This window comes from Podarcis vaucheri (assembly GCF_965113315.1).
Source record: "Podarcis vaucheri genome assembly, chromosome: 3".
NCBI lineage: Eukaryota > Metazoa > Chordata > Lepidosauria > Squamata > Lacertidae > Podarcis > Podarcis vaucheri.
In genome coordinates this window covers 9,127,328-9,143,193 of record NC_138761.1, presented here as the reverse complement: position 1 = coordinate 9,143,193, position 15,866 = coordinate 9,127,328, and the positions used below count along the sequence as shown (strand labels likewise).

The following is a 15,866-nucleotide window of genomic DNA, read 5'->3' as shown; positions in this document are numbered from 1 at the left end:
AATCCATTAGAATGTAATAGTAAATAGACACTGCCCTCCTCCAGAGAAATATCCTGGCACAATGGCTCAGTCATAGCCTGAAGGGATTCAGGGTGTTGTTTTTCTTCAGCTTGATTTCCAAATATGCAAAGCAATGCTCACTTTCCTGGCATATGCTCCCGTGGTGAAATGATTATGATTTTGAAACAATCCCATCAAACGCATTCAAGGGCAGGTTGAGCATTTCAATGGAGGGAGGAGAGAGACTCATGCTGTTCTCTCCTGCATGTATATCTTGTTTACCTGCCTGACAGAAGCAATATATAATGCCATAATCTTCTAATTAAAGCCCAAGCAGATGCAGACATCTGTATGACTCACCTAACATTTCATCCTCAACATTGATTTCCACTTATAAGAATTAGGTCCCATGCCCTAACATAACTCAGACTATTGCTAAGGCTAGGGATGTGTGTATTTGCCAATTTCATTTTTCTTAGTTGCATTTTAAGTTTGGTTTGCTGCATTTCTGCATATATTTGCCTTAAAAAAAATCTTCATGGAGATTTGTACAGTTTTGTGATTCTTCTAACAGATGATTTTTTGTACACATTTTTTTGCCTGGTATGCACATTCTCTCAAGCAATTTTCCCACCTTTAAAGCCCTATACGGCCTGGGACCCTCGTACCTACAGGACCGTCTCTCCTGGTATGTCCCACGGAGGACCTTACGGTCTTCAAACAAAAACATATTGGAGATCCCGGGCCACAGAGAGGTTAGTCTGGCCTCAACCAGAGCCAGGGCTTTTTCGGCTGTGGCTCCGATCTGGTGGAACGCTCTGCCACAAGAGATTAGGGCCCTGCAGGACTTGACATCTTTCCTCAGGGCCTGCAAGACAGAGCTGTTCCACCAAGCCTTTGGCCAGGGCACAGCCTGACTCCCTCCTTTGGCAATCTTCACAGAACTCTATCCCAATGGTTGCCATCAATTTGATTTGAAGTATTTTTTAAATGAAATGATTTTAGAATGTTGCATTATTTTATTGTTGTTAGCAGCCCTGAGCCCGGCTTCGGCTGGGGAGGGTGGGATATAAATAAAAAAATATTATTATTATTATGTGCGAATAATTCGCTAATGTGTGAATAATGCACGTTTTTGTAGCCTACGTTTGCAGCAGACCATTTGGAGACCTGCTGTGATGAGCTCTTGAGACGCTTTGATGGGAATAAAGGCCTTTGACTGCATAAAAATCTCAATGCCATGATTTCCTAGTTTAGGTGGCCTGAAGTTGCTGGCCAGCACCCAATCCCTAGCAAGGAATTAGGTGTGTTGTGCTGCAGGGGGTACAATGTTTACACAGTATCTTCAGTTGCATAGACTCCTGGAGCCTGTTCCAGTGAACATGCAAATATTGGGACTGAGCTCCCACCCACTGTGCCACTGACAGCTGGAACTAACCACCGGATAGGACATCACCATACCCATATTGCCTAAATAATGTACACATTAAGGACATGGCCCTTAACAGCCGTAGTTTCCTGGTACATACTGGAGTTGCAGTAAATGAAGAACAAAACATGTTCAACTGGAAAGGCATTTAAGAGTCTGGGATGAACAAGTGACTTACAGGAAGAGGAGTAAAGACTTCATCCAGCAAATCAGGATGAATGCAGGATATGAAAGCTCATTGTCATACAACCACTCTGCTAATAAATCAGAATGAATGTCTCAACCAAGACCAGCTTATCAGACTATTTGGGTGTCCTTTGAATTATGAATTCATGATGCTCTGTGCTCAGGGTGGTACCAGGGCAATGTGCCCCTGTTTTCAGGGCTGTTCATGTCAGTAAAAATTTAAGGGGGAAATGCTGTGTTGTTTCCAATCAGTTCCCATCAGTTGTTTCCAACCCTGTGGCTTTTTGCTTAAATCCTGTTACTTTCCATACCACAAATGCATACCCTTCCAAGTGTCCTGATTTTCCAGAGAGTGTCAGGATTATGAAAGCTATCCTCCCGGCTTCTGATTTGATCCTGGAATGTCCCTATTTCCCCTGCTAGTGCCAGTGCCGCAGAGCTCAAGGAGGAGGATGAATCAGCGCTTGTTGTGGGTGGCGGCTGCAGTGGCTGCAGCTTTGAAGGAGCCTCCCATTGCCTCTCCTTGGCCTCTTCTGCTGGCCTCTTCTCTTAGGCATAGTGGCTGCTGGATCACAGGTTAGGAGGAGGAGAGGTTGTGACTGCCGAGGACTAGTCCTGCTGGCTCTGAAGGGCAGGCAGAGGACAAGAAAGAGGGAGTGGAGTCATCATTAAAAACAAAAAACAAAAATCGCTTTGTGTGTCTGTGTCCAATCTTGCCCCACTTGAAAATTTATGCATTGAGGAATATCGAAACAAGAAACAACTAGAGAATGAATAACATTTAAGAATTATGTAAAATTCTTAGCAGAAACTGAGCGATATTTGTAAAGAAAAAGATCAAAGCAGAAAGAAATGATATTATATAATGTAAACCTATGTAAAAAAGAATTTTATATCAAACAGTATAATGAGAAGGGTGGGAAGAATTATGTCGATGAGTACTCTTTTATTATGTAAATAACTTTGTCTTTTTTTATTTGTATCTACTTCTTTATTTTTTCTTTTGCTCTTTCTTTATAAATTTTCTATTTTATGGACATGCCCAAAGATTAAGGCATTCTGGGAGATGATCTATAATGAAATGAAAAAAGGTATTCAAATATACCTTTCTGAAGAAACCAGAGGCCTTGCTTTTGGGCATGGTTGGCCAATTGGTGCCAAGGAAAGATAGAACTTTTTTTATGTATGCCACAACAGCAGCAAGAATACTTATTGCAAAATACTGGAAGACACAAGATCTACCCACCAGGGAAGAATGGCAGATGAAACTGATGGACTACATGGAAATGGCGGAAATGACTGGCAGAATGACCAGGGAGAAGAGTCGGTGGAAGAAGATTGGAAAAAATTTAAAGTATATTTACAAAAACATTGTAAAATTAATGAATGTTAGAAAGATGCTGGAATGAATTACATGGTTTTAGCAGAAAGGTTATAAAGAACTGAGTAAAAATAGATTGTTAATGGGTCAAAGTGTAAAATTTAAGGTTAAATTGTGTCAAGATAAACTATGGAACCAAGTTGGAGAAAGAGGGAAAGGACTTGCTGAAACAACTAATTGTACAAAAAGGGAGGTGTGAGGAAGTCAAGGAAACAAGTAAATGAAAGATAAAGATATGAAAATACTGGATGTTAGTGTTTTTAAATGTTTTTGTTTTTTCACTCTTATTGCTTTGTTGTACTGTTTTTGGGTTTTCTTCCCCCCTTTTTTCCCTTAGTATTGTATTTTTCTCTTATTTTTGAAGTATTGTAATCTTTTTTCTTTTTTATCACTGCCTGCTTTTCTTTTTTTTGTAATTGTTAAACTTTAATAAATATCATTTAAAATATATATATAAATTTTCTATTTTATATTATTTTATTTTTTCTACCTGTTCAGAGATAGTACATAATATTTGTATAGACATGCAAATATTTTAATCAACAAAGAATATTAATAATAATAATTTATGCATTGATGTCTTTCTTTCTTTCTTTCTTTCTTTCTTTCTTTCTTTCTTTCTTTCTAATTTTTATTAAAGATGTTCTCGGGTTACAAAACTGCATGCATCACCTCTATTTTCATGGCTTTTCAACAAGATCAGTTACATTCGGCATGAGACATTAATGTTGGATACAGTATAAGATTGGGGGAGAAGAGAGATGGGAAGAGGGAACGAATTTCTATTCATTCATTGTTTTTCCACATGTGCTTTTCTTCTTGTAAATCTGCAGAAGAATAAAATAAAATAAAACCAGGATTAAGGGGGTTTCTCTGAGGGGTGGGGGGCATGTGCTCTGTGCCCTGTTGGTGTACTGGTGGTGGCACTTGCCCTCCCTTTGGTAGGAAATGCTCTGTAGGGGGGGCTGGGGGGACAGAAAAAAGGGGAGGGGTCAATGAGAGTCAGATGGGGGGGAGTGAGAATGCCAGGGGTGGAGCAGAGGCAGAAAAACAGACATCGAAAGGATAGCATACCCTCCCAATTTTGACCTAAGGAAGGTTGGAGGTTATGAAAATGTTCCAGGGAGTTGTTGTTGTCATGAAGTAGTGATTCTGTCAGCAAGTATCGCTGGGTGGGGCCCCTCAGGCAGGTGGTAACAATTAGTCCCCAAAATGGGAGCAGATGATGATGATGATTTACTTGTACCCCCACCTATCTGGCTGGGTTTCCCCAGCCACTCTGGGCAGCTTCCAACAAAGATTTGTTGTTTAGTCATTTAGTCGTGTCCGACTCTTCGTGACCCCATGGACCAGAGCACGCCAGGCACTTCTGTCTTCCACTGCCTCCCGCAGTTTGGTCAAACTCATGCTGGTGGCTGCGAGAATACTGTCCAACCATCTCGTCCTCTGTCATCCCCTTCTCCTTGTGCCCTCCATCTTTCCCAACATCTGTTGCATTCTGAGGCCAAAGGAAAGGACAGGATCCTGATTAAAATAAGACACGAGGCTTTGACCGGCAAGGCTCTCGGAGGAAGTGCGTGAAACCACACCCCTAACCAGGCCATTTTATTAACAAAAGAATCCTTCACACAGTGCTCGTGAGAACTAATCATATTTTCTCTGAGCATTTCATCAAACCCCACATGGGAAGAAAGTTACACTACAGCACTAATGAGCATGCATACTCCGCAGGTGAGAAATATACATGATAAGAAGGATGGCCAGAAAGACAGGATCATTATCACCTTCATGTGAGATCTGTTTCCTGGCTCCAAGATTAACATCTTGAGATTAACATATTAGAAAAGCTATATCAAAGCAACTGCCCATAGTCTTAGATGACCCAGGACGCCTGCCTGTCTGTCAGTGTATGTGACATGTCAAGAAAGAGAAATGGAACAGGGATGCAGAGGTGTGGATTGATCAAGAATCATATCAAAATAGTTTAAACCCAGTCAACGCAATGCTTTCATTGCTGACACAGATGGCTTACTCTATATTTGTTATAATTCCTCATAGCAATCCCACCTGATCACTACAAACATCAGGGTCTTTTCCAGGGAGTCTTCTCTTCTCATGAGGTGGCCAAAGTATTGGAGCCTCAGCTTCAGGATCTGTCCTTCCTGTGAGCACTCAGGGCTGATTTCCTTAAGAATGGATGCGTTTGATCTTCTTGCAGTCCATGGGACTCTCAAGAGTCTCCTCCAGCACCAACAAAGATTCAGAATACATTAAAATCAGGCTGCCAGCCTTCCTTGGCCCCATAAATATTTGAGTTAACTTGCCGAGAGGAGGGAGAGAGCATGTTGTAGATTAGACTGCCGTTTGATGTCTGTAGCTGGTGCCAGAGAAGAACTCAGTAAAACCTGATAACCTGTTCGGTGCCTATGTGTGTTATTAGAAGCTTGAAGGGGTGGCTCAGGAAAGCGATCTCCTACTTGACAGTCCCCCCCATTTTTGTTGTGCTGGAATCTCGCCTCCAGATGGTAGCATTGCCATCGCACTGAAAGACTACGTGAGGCAAACCGAAATATGGGTCTTCTGTTCTGGAAGACCATTCAACTTGCAAAATGTTCGACAATCAAGGTGCGGCTTCCATTTGGTTGCAAGATCTTCTTGCACTCAAGCGGAAGCTGTGACAGACGTTTGGGTTCCAAAAAATGTTTGAAAACTGGAGCATTTACATCTGGCTTTTTGGCGTTCAGGAGCCAAAACGTTTCAAAATGAAGCCGTTCGTGAAGCGAGGTTTGACCGTAACAGGTTATACTTATCAAAACATTAAAAGAGGATCTGTTGATCAACATAAAGAAACCTATTGTCCAATCAAACAAGTCTGGGCAAGTGAGCTGGGATAATAGGCTGATCTAATCAATTCCATTTCATGACGCATGCAGCAAGGTTTGACAAATAAGCCAATCATAACATGTAACATGGCCCAGCTGACCCACATTCACCCTGATGCACCTGACAGGCCCAAGCCCAAACCGGCTGAGATATTAATCTGATAGTTTCTTAAATCTACCCAGCCACCCAGACCAAATGTCAAGAAGCCAAATTCTTAAGCACCACTCCAGTCATACAGACAACAGTGTAAAGTTGGCAAAAAAAGAGGAGACATAGGCTGATTGGTGTCCCTCCCCAAAATTCCCCCCCACCAACAATTAGCAAAACCCATACAGCTGGTGGCGCTGTGGGTTAAACCACAGAGCCTAGGACTTTCTGATCAGAAGGTCGGCAGTTCGAATCCCTCCAACAGGGTGAGATCCCATTGCTCAGTCCCTGCTCCTAGCAGTTCGAAAGCACGTCAAAGTGCAAGTAGATAAATAGGTACAGCTCCGGCGGGAAGGTAAATGGCGTTTCCGTGTGCTGCTCTGGTTCGCCAGAAGCGGCTTAGTCATGCTTGCCACATGACCCGGAAGCTGTACGCCGGCTCCCTCGACCAATAAAGCAAGATGAGCTCTGCAACCCCAGAGTTGGCCACGACTGGACCTAATGGTCAGGGGTCCCTTTACCTTTATACAGCTAGAACAGGAGAGTGGGGGGTCACAAGTAGAAGGGTGAATGCAGTGTAGAGAGGCTTAAATTCTGGAAGTATAAGGTGGAATGATGCATGGATGGTCCGGTATAAACTCACCACCAATGAACTATTGACATGTTGCAGGATATATCTGCAAAGAAACCAAAACCAAAGCCAATGTAGAGGGGCCAATACTCTAAACTCGGCTTTGTGCAAGCAAATCTGCATGGTTGTTGAATGAATGGGTCAGCTGGAGGGACCAGGAAAGAAACTAAAATTGACCAATTTAGACCCCCCTCCCTCCCATCCTTTGCATTCTGAGAAGAGAAGAGATCTCCCCTGGGGGTGGGTAAGAAACACGATCCAGTTCAATTTTTGATTTGGTTAAGCAACCAACCAAAATGTTACCAGTTGCTCTGCTTAAGGTGAATCCTTACATCCCTTTGGGATACAAAAGAGAAGAAAAGCAGGTTCTTTGGCAAGTGTTCCTTGTGGTTACTAGCTGCTGGTGGTGGAAAGCTATGCTTAGCACAGGTGATGACCAGGTAAGGGGCTTTTGGGAACCTTGCATTGAAAGGTTTGCTCAGATTCTGAAATGATGGTCACCATTCATCCTTGTTGTTGTTGTTGTTGTTGTTTAGTTGTTTAGTCGTGTCTGACTCTTTGTGACCCCATGGACCAGAGCACGCCAGGCACTCCTGTCTTCCACTGCCTCCCGCAGTTTGGTCAAACTAATGCTGGTAGCTTCGAGAACACTATCCAACCATCTCGTCCTCTGCCGTCCCCTTCTCCTTGTGCCCTCAGTCTTTCCCAACATCAGGGTCTTTTCCAGGGAGTCTTCTCTTCTCATGAGGTGGCCAAAGTATTGGAGCCTCAGCTTCAGGATCTGTCCTTCCAGTGGGCACTCAGGGCTGATTTCCTTCAGAATGGAGAGGTTTGATCTTCTTGCAGTCCATGGGACTCTCAAGAGTGTCCTCCAGCACCATAATTCAAAAGCATCAATTTTTCGGCGATCAGCCTTCCATACATCACTACTGGGAAAACCATAGTTTTAACTATACGGACCTTTGTTGGTAAGGTGATGTCTCTGCTTTTTAAGATGCTGTCTAGGTTTGTCATTGCTCACCATTCATCTACGTCTGCTTTTAAAAATTAAAGGCTAACAAGATGTTAACCACTTGTTATCTCATGTGGATGAGAACTGCTGTTCTTGTTACTGCTGCTACTACTAATGCTGCTGCTACAACGCCAACATGAATGGGGCCTTGCACAGCTCAGGTCCATAACCTGAGAAGCTTCCAATCCAAATATAAACATGGAGAAGATCTGCTTGGAGCAGCTGGAAAGGGAGGTTTTTGTGGGGATTTGCAAAATATTTGTGTGTGTTTGTGTGTGCGGTCGCAAAAAAACCCCTCTGGAAATGGCCACCATTTATGCCATGCGACCATTTCCTGCATTGAGAGAAAAAGATGGCTGCCCCCAATTTAAGATTCTGGGGCAGAATCAGGAGAAATGGACTTTAGGCTGAAATGGCTTCTGCCTCCCACACATACCTTTGTTAGATGGTGAGACTGCAGGTCAGTGGTGGAATACAGTCTCTGCCGTGTCTCAGTTCTCCATAGGACCATAGACCATGGATAGGCAAACTAAAGCCTGGGGGCCGGATCCGGCCCAATTGCCTTCTAAATCCAGCCCGCGGATGGTCAGGGAATCTGTGTGTTTTTACATGAGTAGAATGTGTTCTTTTATTTAAAATGCATCTCTGGATTATTTGTGGGGCATAGGAATTCGTTCATATATTTTTTAAAAAATATAGTCCGGCCCCCAACAAGGTCTGAGTGACAGTGGACTGGCCCCCTGCTGGAAAAATTTGCTGACCCCTGCCATAGACCCTGGGTGAGTGCCTGGAACTCCTTGGAAACTTGCTGCAGCTCAGCAGAGACTGCGTGTGGCACCTAACTTTTGTAACAATATGCTGCCTTGTCTCCATGCCCTATCTAGATAATTACATGTAATTATATTTTTAAAATATTGTTTTCGTGCATGAGGATAGTTAATTACATTAACAGCCAGGTCAAGAACTGGCTGTTGTATTGGGGCTATGCATTTCCTAGAAATACTTTTCCAAGTAACTAGGAATATACTTGCATAATAATACCATCATTAGATTGCAGCAACCCACAAGCAGCACCCACAAGATCATCATACCATGATACAAACACTCCCCTTTGCCCTATAAATACAAGGACCTTTCCAGCACCTCTCCATCCTGCCGTCTCCTGACACCCCATCCAATTGTTCAGTCATGAAGATCTTTGCCTTCCTTACAGCTGTTCTCTTCTTTGTGCTGATGGCTGCTCCAGGTGAGTTTTCAATTGATGATCCACAAATGTGGACTTGGGGAGGGTATGTAGCTGCTGCTTCCATGCTCTGCTGTATGGTGGACCACCAATGCGCTCCTAGATGTCTTGGGAATCCAATTCCCATCAGCCTCAGTCAGCATAGCCACAGCCCAGTCTGGGATGGTGGGAGGTTGGGAGAGTCCAGCAACAACTGGAGACCCATAGATTGCCTGTACCTGCTCTATAGGAACCAGGCTAGTAAGTAATATTTCCATATCTTAGATAGGGAGCCCTTACTTGCATGAGGACAGTCCCAGGAGATCAACATTCTCAAGCTCAAGCATGCCTTACAGTTAATAAATTCCCACTCTTTCACCATTGTGCATAAGACAAATCTTGCATTTTCTTAGTTCTGTAACCACCTAGAGTGTAGTGCTTTGATTGATTGATTGATTGATTTGATTTATATATTGCCCTTCATCATAAGGTCTCAGGGTGGTTCACAGAATAAAATACAGGATAAAAACAAGTAAATAATTAAAATCAAACCGGCAAAACAACAAGCCTTCCCCTTCCCACATGTCCATTTAAAAGGCTGTAGGATATTAATCAGCCAAAGGCCTGCTTGAAGATGAACGTTTTTGCCTGGTGCCTAAAACTACATAAAGGTAAAGGGACACCTGACCATTAGGTCCAGTCGTGACTGACTCTGGGGTTGTGGCGCTCATCTCGCTTTACTGGCCGAGGGAGCCGGTGTACAGCTTCCGGGTCATGTGGCCAGCATGACAAAGCCGCTTCTGGCAAACCAGAGCAGTGCACAGAAACGCCGTTTAGCTTCCCGCCAGAGCGGAACCTATTTATCTACTTGCACTTTGACGTGCTTTCGAACTGCTAGGTTGGCAGGAGCAGGGACCAAGCAATGGGAGCTCACCCCGTTGTGGGGATTCAAACTGCTGACCTTCTGATCGGCAAGTCCTAGGCTCTGTGGTTTAACCCACAGCACCACTCGCGTCCCAAAACTACATAATGAGGGTCAAAACCAGCATTTTGAGTTGGGTCCAGAAGCTAATTAGTAGCCAGTGCAGTCAGGCTAGGATTGGAGACCCTCCAAGTGTCCCTATTTTCCAGGGACATCCCTGATCTCAGCCATCCGGGTTTCTCCTTTGATCCCAGAATGTCCCACTTTTCCTTAGGATGTTCCTAATTTACCTGGAGAAATGTTGAAGGTTATGGAGTTATCCAACCCCCGAGCCATTTGAAGGCAATCCTGTACAGGGGAGTTTCTTGTTTTTTAAAATGTTTAATGTTTTATTATGTTTTTATTTATGTTGGAAGCCACCCAGAGTGGCTTTTCTTTCAGGTTGCTCAAGTGATCTTCAGGTTATTGTTTTCTTAGGAAAACACCCCCCTTCTAATCTGCATATGCCTGTGTTGCTGAGAAGTCCCCTGAATGAGCTTACCAGGGGTCAGCAAAATTTTTCAGCAGGGGGCCAGTCCACTGTCCCTCAGACCTTGTGGGGGGCCGGACTATATTTTGAAAAAAAAATATGAACGAATTCCTATGCCCTACAAATAACCCAGAGATGCATTTTCAATAAAAGCACACATTCTACTCATGTAAAAAGACCCCACAAATAACCCAGAGATGCATTTTAAATAAAAGAATATATTCTACTCATGTAAAAACACACTGATTCCCGGACCATCTGCGGGCCGGATTTAGAAGGCGATTGGGCCGGATCCAGCCCCCGGGCCTTAGTTTGCCTACCCATGGCTTAAACCATTCCTGTGTTTGGGGTGGTGGTGGTTTCCAATAGGGAAGGGGGCACTCAAGTTCAGTATGAGAGGGTTAACCCACATGTTACAGGCTGGTGTACACCTGTTCAGTTTTCTGGCCGTCCAGCTATGGCCCCTTCTATTATTTTGGCTACTGTCCTGTTGGCACTCGCCAGCTGAGTCTGCTATTAGCTAGAGTGGGGATGAAAATGCAGTTCTTTTATTTCTTTTGGTACAGCACTCGCGTGGCCAAAGACATATGGTGAATGTTATCGTGCCCATGGCAGCTGCCACCATTCTTGCCCACACCATACACGACAAATTGGAGAGTGTGCACGTCACGTACGTTGCTGCAAATAAGGGGTAAGGATTCTAGAAAAAGTGTTTGTCCTATTGTCAACATTGTTTTGTCTGTCGGTTCTTTCTGTATAAGCCTGTTTGGAGCAGCCTCAGCCTAAGCCAGAATCCCAGCTGGCTTTTAATAAATATTAATGTATCCCGCAGGGAATAAGAACAGCATATTTTTTCCTGTTCAACACATGAAATATACTCGGAGTCGAGAGTGGATTTCATGCTCTTTATTCAGCTCATAGCAGTGAGGAGGAATGAATGTTCCCCTCAAAGTATCTGCTTTATATACATTATTTACACAATGGACTGCACGTGATTGGTTAATTCTGGGGTTCTACTGTAGGCCAATCAGGTTGTGGATTCACTTCCACCTGGAGCTGGATTGGGTGGCTCCTGTGGACCAATCATACTGCTGCATTGTTCTAGGACCAATCAGACTGCTGCATTTTGGATCCTATTCAACTCAGTACATAACAACACAATAAGTAGGGATGCTGCTAACTAGAAGGAAAAATAGATTGGTGTGTTCTTGTGCCTGTAACAGATGTTGAAGATATCAAATATTGTGCAGTTTGAAGCGACCGGAAGTAGAAGAACTAACTCCTTTGGAAGGGAAGCATTGTCCAGACCCATGGAAACATTATTCAAAGTTTTACTGGCAGAACTTTCTTTAAAACAGAATTAAAACATCAAAAATATCCATAAAATATCTTGTGCTGGCCTGCACAGGTTCAGCATCTTGCAAAATATGAAAATAATAATAAGCAAACCTCACCCTGCCCTCTCTCTCAGCCGCTTTGGAGCCTCCAGGCTCCCTCTTTGTTCAGGAGAGCTATTTACTTGCATTGTTCTCCCAGTAGCATCCAGAGACCTCCATTTGCATCTGATTTTGGGAGACAAAGAATCAGAGGCAACTCCTTTCAAAATCAAGAATGCAACCCAATACCTCTTGCATGTTCCCAGGTTTACAACCCTCACATGTTAGCTACCAGAGAACAACAGTCAGTTTGTTAATCATCAACTCTGCAAGGAGCTCGGAGTTATTTAGAAAACTCTTTTGGAAAACCCCCAGTGTTAGCAATACACTTTTGGGTATTTTCCATTTTAAACCTCCATCAATACATATACATCTTTCATTTCTGTGTGAATTAAACCATTATGCTTAACAACAGATGCCTCATTTGTATGAATCACAAGCTGCCCTTCTTCACTGACTGCCTCAACACTTCATCAATGAAGGATGCTTGGAGGAGAAATTGACTCATTGTGAGTTGATGATGATTTCTGAAATATTGGTGCTAAACTGCAGCAGAGAGCCGTAAGACTGGTATATTTCTAGCTATTCTGTATTTTTAATGAGGAAGCAACAAATCACCTTGCTCAGAAGTTATTCAGATCAGGAGATGCTGACCTGTGCTTCTCCAGATGTTCTCAGCTTACAGATCTCCATCACCTTTGACAATTTCTTATGTTGAGGCCAATGGTGGAGTTGAGTTCAACAATATCTGGAGGACCACAGGTTCTCGACCTCTGATTTAAATAAAATAACTATGTGTTTCCACACCCTTTATATTTATGTATATGCTCCTTGTTTTGATTTGTTTGTGTTAAGTTTTAAAATCTTTATTATCTACATAATTCCACATTAAAGACTCCGGAATCTGAAAGTGTTTTTCTCTTTGCTGCAGATAGTGCCACGGCTACTCACAGCAGATTTCAGCGTTACTTCCATGGCTTGAACCCTCATAGACCCAGCTTATTTCACTCTACAATCCCTTCTCCTGATTTGCTGTGCTTTTAATGGAGCTGATTCTGTATTGAATTGTCCATGTTAATTAAAAAAGCATGTATTCTAGCAGCTTTTTTGGTGCCTCTGTGTTTTGGAGAAGTAGTTTGTGGAGGAGATTTCTTTATGGTGTATCCTAGGATTACCCAGTCAGTAGAGTATGAGATTCTTAAACTCAGGGTTGCGGGATTGAACCCCACATCAGGCAAAACATTTCTTCATTTCAGGAGGTTGGACTAGATGACCCTTGTGGTCCCTTCCAACTCTACAATTCTATGATTCTATGAGTTTACCTAAGGGACCAGCTACTTTTCCAAAGTTTGTCCTGCTAAGGTAGGGATGGACAACATGATACCTTCCTACCAGCCCCATCATCTCTGATCATGTGCATGTAAGCACCACTTTTCTCCAATGAAAATAGCGACGTCCTATATAATAATAATAATAATAATAATAATAATAATACCCTGCCCATTAGGACGGTTCATAATTTTTTTAAAAAAAAATGCCTGCTCCAAAGGTCTTATCTTACTACACTAGGGTTTATATAGCTATATCTGAAATTTCATGCATATCAGTTAATATATTGACCCTCCTCTACGAAAATAGCTGTTTACTTGGCCGTTTTCCTGTGTCGTAAAGGCTGAAATTTCAATTCAGTGGAGCAGGGTCAAGATATTAACTGATATGCATGAATATGATATGCTCCAGCCACTCTGGGAGGCTTCCAACATACATAAAAACATAATAAGACATTGAACATAAAAAACTTCCCTATACAGGTCTGTCTTCAGATGTCTCATGAAGGTTGGATGGTTACTTATCTCATCACAACTCTCAACACACTTAACAAACTAGTGTTCTCAGTAGGGTTGCCATACTTCAAACAGTGAAAATCTGGACAGAAAATGTTTTTTGCTTTTTGGGCAAAATCGCTTTGAAAAAAAATGCTGCTTTTGAGCTATTTTTATGGGGAAAGTGGCAAGAAAAGGCACTGCCAGATTTTCCTGGACATTTTTTACAGATTTATATCTGGACAATGCTGCCAACTGCAGTATTCCGGATATGTCTAGGAAAGTCTGGACATATGGCAATCATAGTTCCCAGGATGGGAATGTTGCAGAAGAAGTTAACCCTCCAGATGACTTCATCAAAGAGTTCAGAGCCAGTTTCTTTAGGAATCACCCACTGCCTCTTTCAACATAGACCACCCTCTCAGAGCCAGTGTGGTGTAGTGGTTAAGAGCGGTGAACTCGTAATCTGGTGAACCGGGTTCGCGTCCCTGCTCCGCCACATGCAGCTGCTGGGTGACCTTGGGCTAGTCACACTTCTCTGAAGTCTCTCAGCCCCACTCACCTCACAGAGTGTTTGTTGTGGGGGAGGAAGGGAAAGGAGAATGTTAGCCGCTTTGAGACTCCTTCGGGTAGTGATAAAGCGGGATATCAAATCCAAACTCTTCTTATTCTCAGGCAGCAAACATTAACCACACACTGGACCCAACCAGCCAGTTCTCTCTCTGCTAGATTTGATATGCCAGGAGGGACAGGGGTCAAGGGGGCATTTGCCACCAACATCTTGTTGACATCAACTGATTGCGTCAGATGGAACTGATCACATAAGACAACACGGGGTACTTGAGCTGTAACAAGTGCTGAGTCAAGATCATGCCAAAGTCAAGTGACTTTATCCTCAAAGTCAGTTGGTCACAGTGGGTCTTCAAGGGCTGCAGAGGTCCCTTCCCCATACTGGGAGTCAATAACCTCCAGGCCATCCAAAATAACTCCACTGATCACTACTAGAGGATGCAATGTGCAAAATGAGCTTTTGTGTTTTTACCAGTGTTAGGTTGGCTTCAGAGCAAGATTTGCACTACTTGCACTCCAGACTTTATCTGGTTTGTTTCATAGTCCAGAGTTTCATAGTTCCGAGTACCAAGGAGCTGCTTGGGCTCCAAAACACTGCAGAGGACATTCAGGAGTGATCATGTCATCTCACCATTCCATAGCGAGACCAAGGCTTCAATAGAATCACCACCTTTCTCTACTGGAAAATTCCCCAGACCATCCAGGAACATATCTGGTTCCCTATGTTTCTGAGGGTGGGCCATCCAAACAGGCCCATCACCCTTACAGGGGGAACTGCCCTTGTCAGTCTAAACTTAACCAGATTATGGTCTGACCATGACAATGTGTTCTTGGGGCAAGTATCACAACAAGACCATGACCTCCCTGGTGTGTTAGACCAATGACCACCTGAGAGAGACCCATCCTTGTCGTGGAGGCCATGAAGTCTTGAGCTGAGTGAGGTTGTTCTAGTCACAGAATTCGAGAGTAGCACAGTAAGAAACTCTTAACCAGCAGGTGATAGGAGACCACAGCAGCAACTGGGTAGTGCTGCAAGAGGAGGTTCCAGCAGATGGTAGCTATGCCAGGGGTCAGCAACCTAAGGCCCATGGGGGTCGCTTAACCGGCACATGGACCCCCCAACCCGCTTGGTTGGCTCCTGTTCGCCTCACTAAACCAGCGCGGAGCAGAGCGGGGACTGCCTCCCCCGATGCTGACTGGCTTCCCATTGGATGCAGGAAGTTCCTGCAGCCAATGGGAAGCTGCGCAAGCCTCTTCTGTGATGGAAGGAGCTCAGGAAATAGCGTTTGCGCATGTGTGTGTGTGTGTGTGCGTGCATGCCTACACACACACACTGCAGCCCACTGTGGCATCTGCGGGACCGTGAAATGGCCCACATCACAAAAACTTTGCCGACCCTTGGGCTATGCCATACCTCGTAAAGGTAAAGGGACCCCTGACCATTAGGTCCAGTCGTGGCTGACTCTGGGGTTGCGGCGCTCATCTTGCTTTATTGGCCGAGGGAGCCGGCGTACAGCTTCCGGGTCTCGTGGCCAGCATGACTAAGCTGCTTCTGGCGAACCAGAGCAGCGCACGGAAATGCCGTTTACCTTCCCGCCAGAGCGGTACCTATTTATCTACTTGCACTTTGATGTGCTTTTGAACTGCTAGGTTGTAAGGAGCAGGGACCGAGCAACGGGAGCTCACCCCGTCGCG

General features: G+C 43.9%; 2 long non-coding RNA genes across 2 annotated transcripts in view; one reads left to right on the top strand and one right to left on the bottom strand.

The window, feature by feature from the left end:
• The window catches only part of LOC309529727, a 45,838-nt gene extending 35,101 nt beyond the window's left edge, over positions 1-10,737 (bottom strand). The window contains exon 1 of the long non-coding RNA XR_014218382.1: positions 9,889-10,737. This is a non-coding gene — a long non-coding RNA (uncharacterized lncRNA). The remainder of the gene's footprint in view (positions 1-9,888) is intronic.
• LOC309529655 overlaps positions 8,756-15,866 on the top strand; it is a 127,439-nt gene continuing 120,328 nt past the window's right edge. The window contains exons 1-4 of the long non-coding RNA XR_014218257.1: positions 8,756-8,915; positions 10,909-11,033; positions 12,710-14,031; positions 14,281-15,617. This is a non-coding gene — a long non-coding RNA (uncharacterized lncRNA). The remainder of the gene's footprint in view (positions 8,916-10,908; positions 11,034-12,709; positions 14,032-14,280; positions 15,618-15,866) is intronic.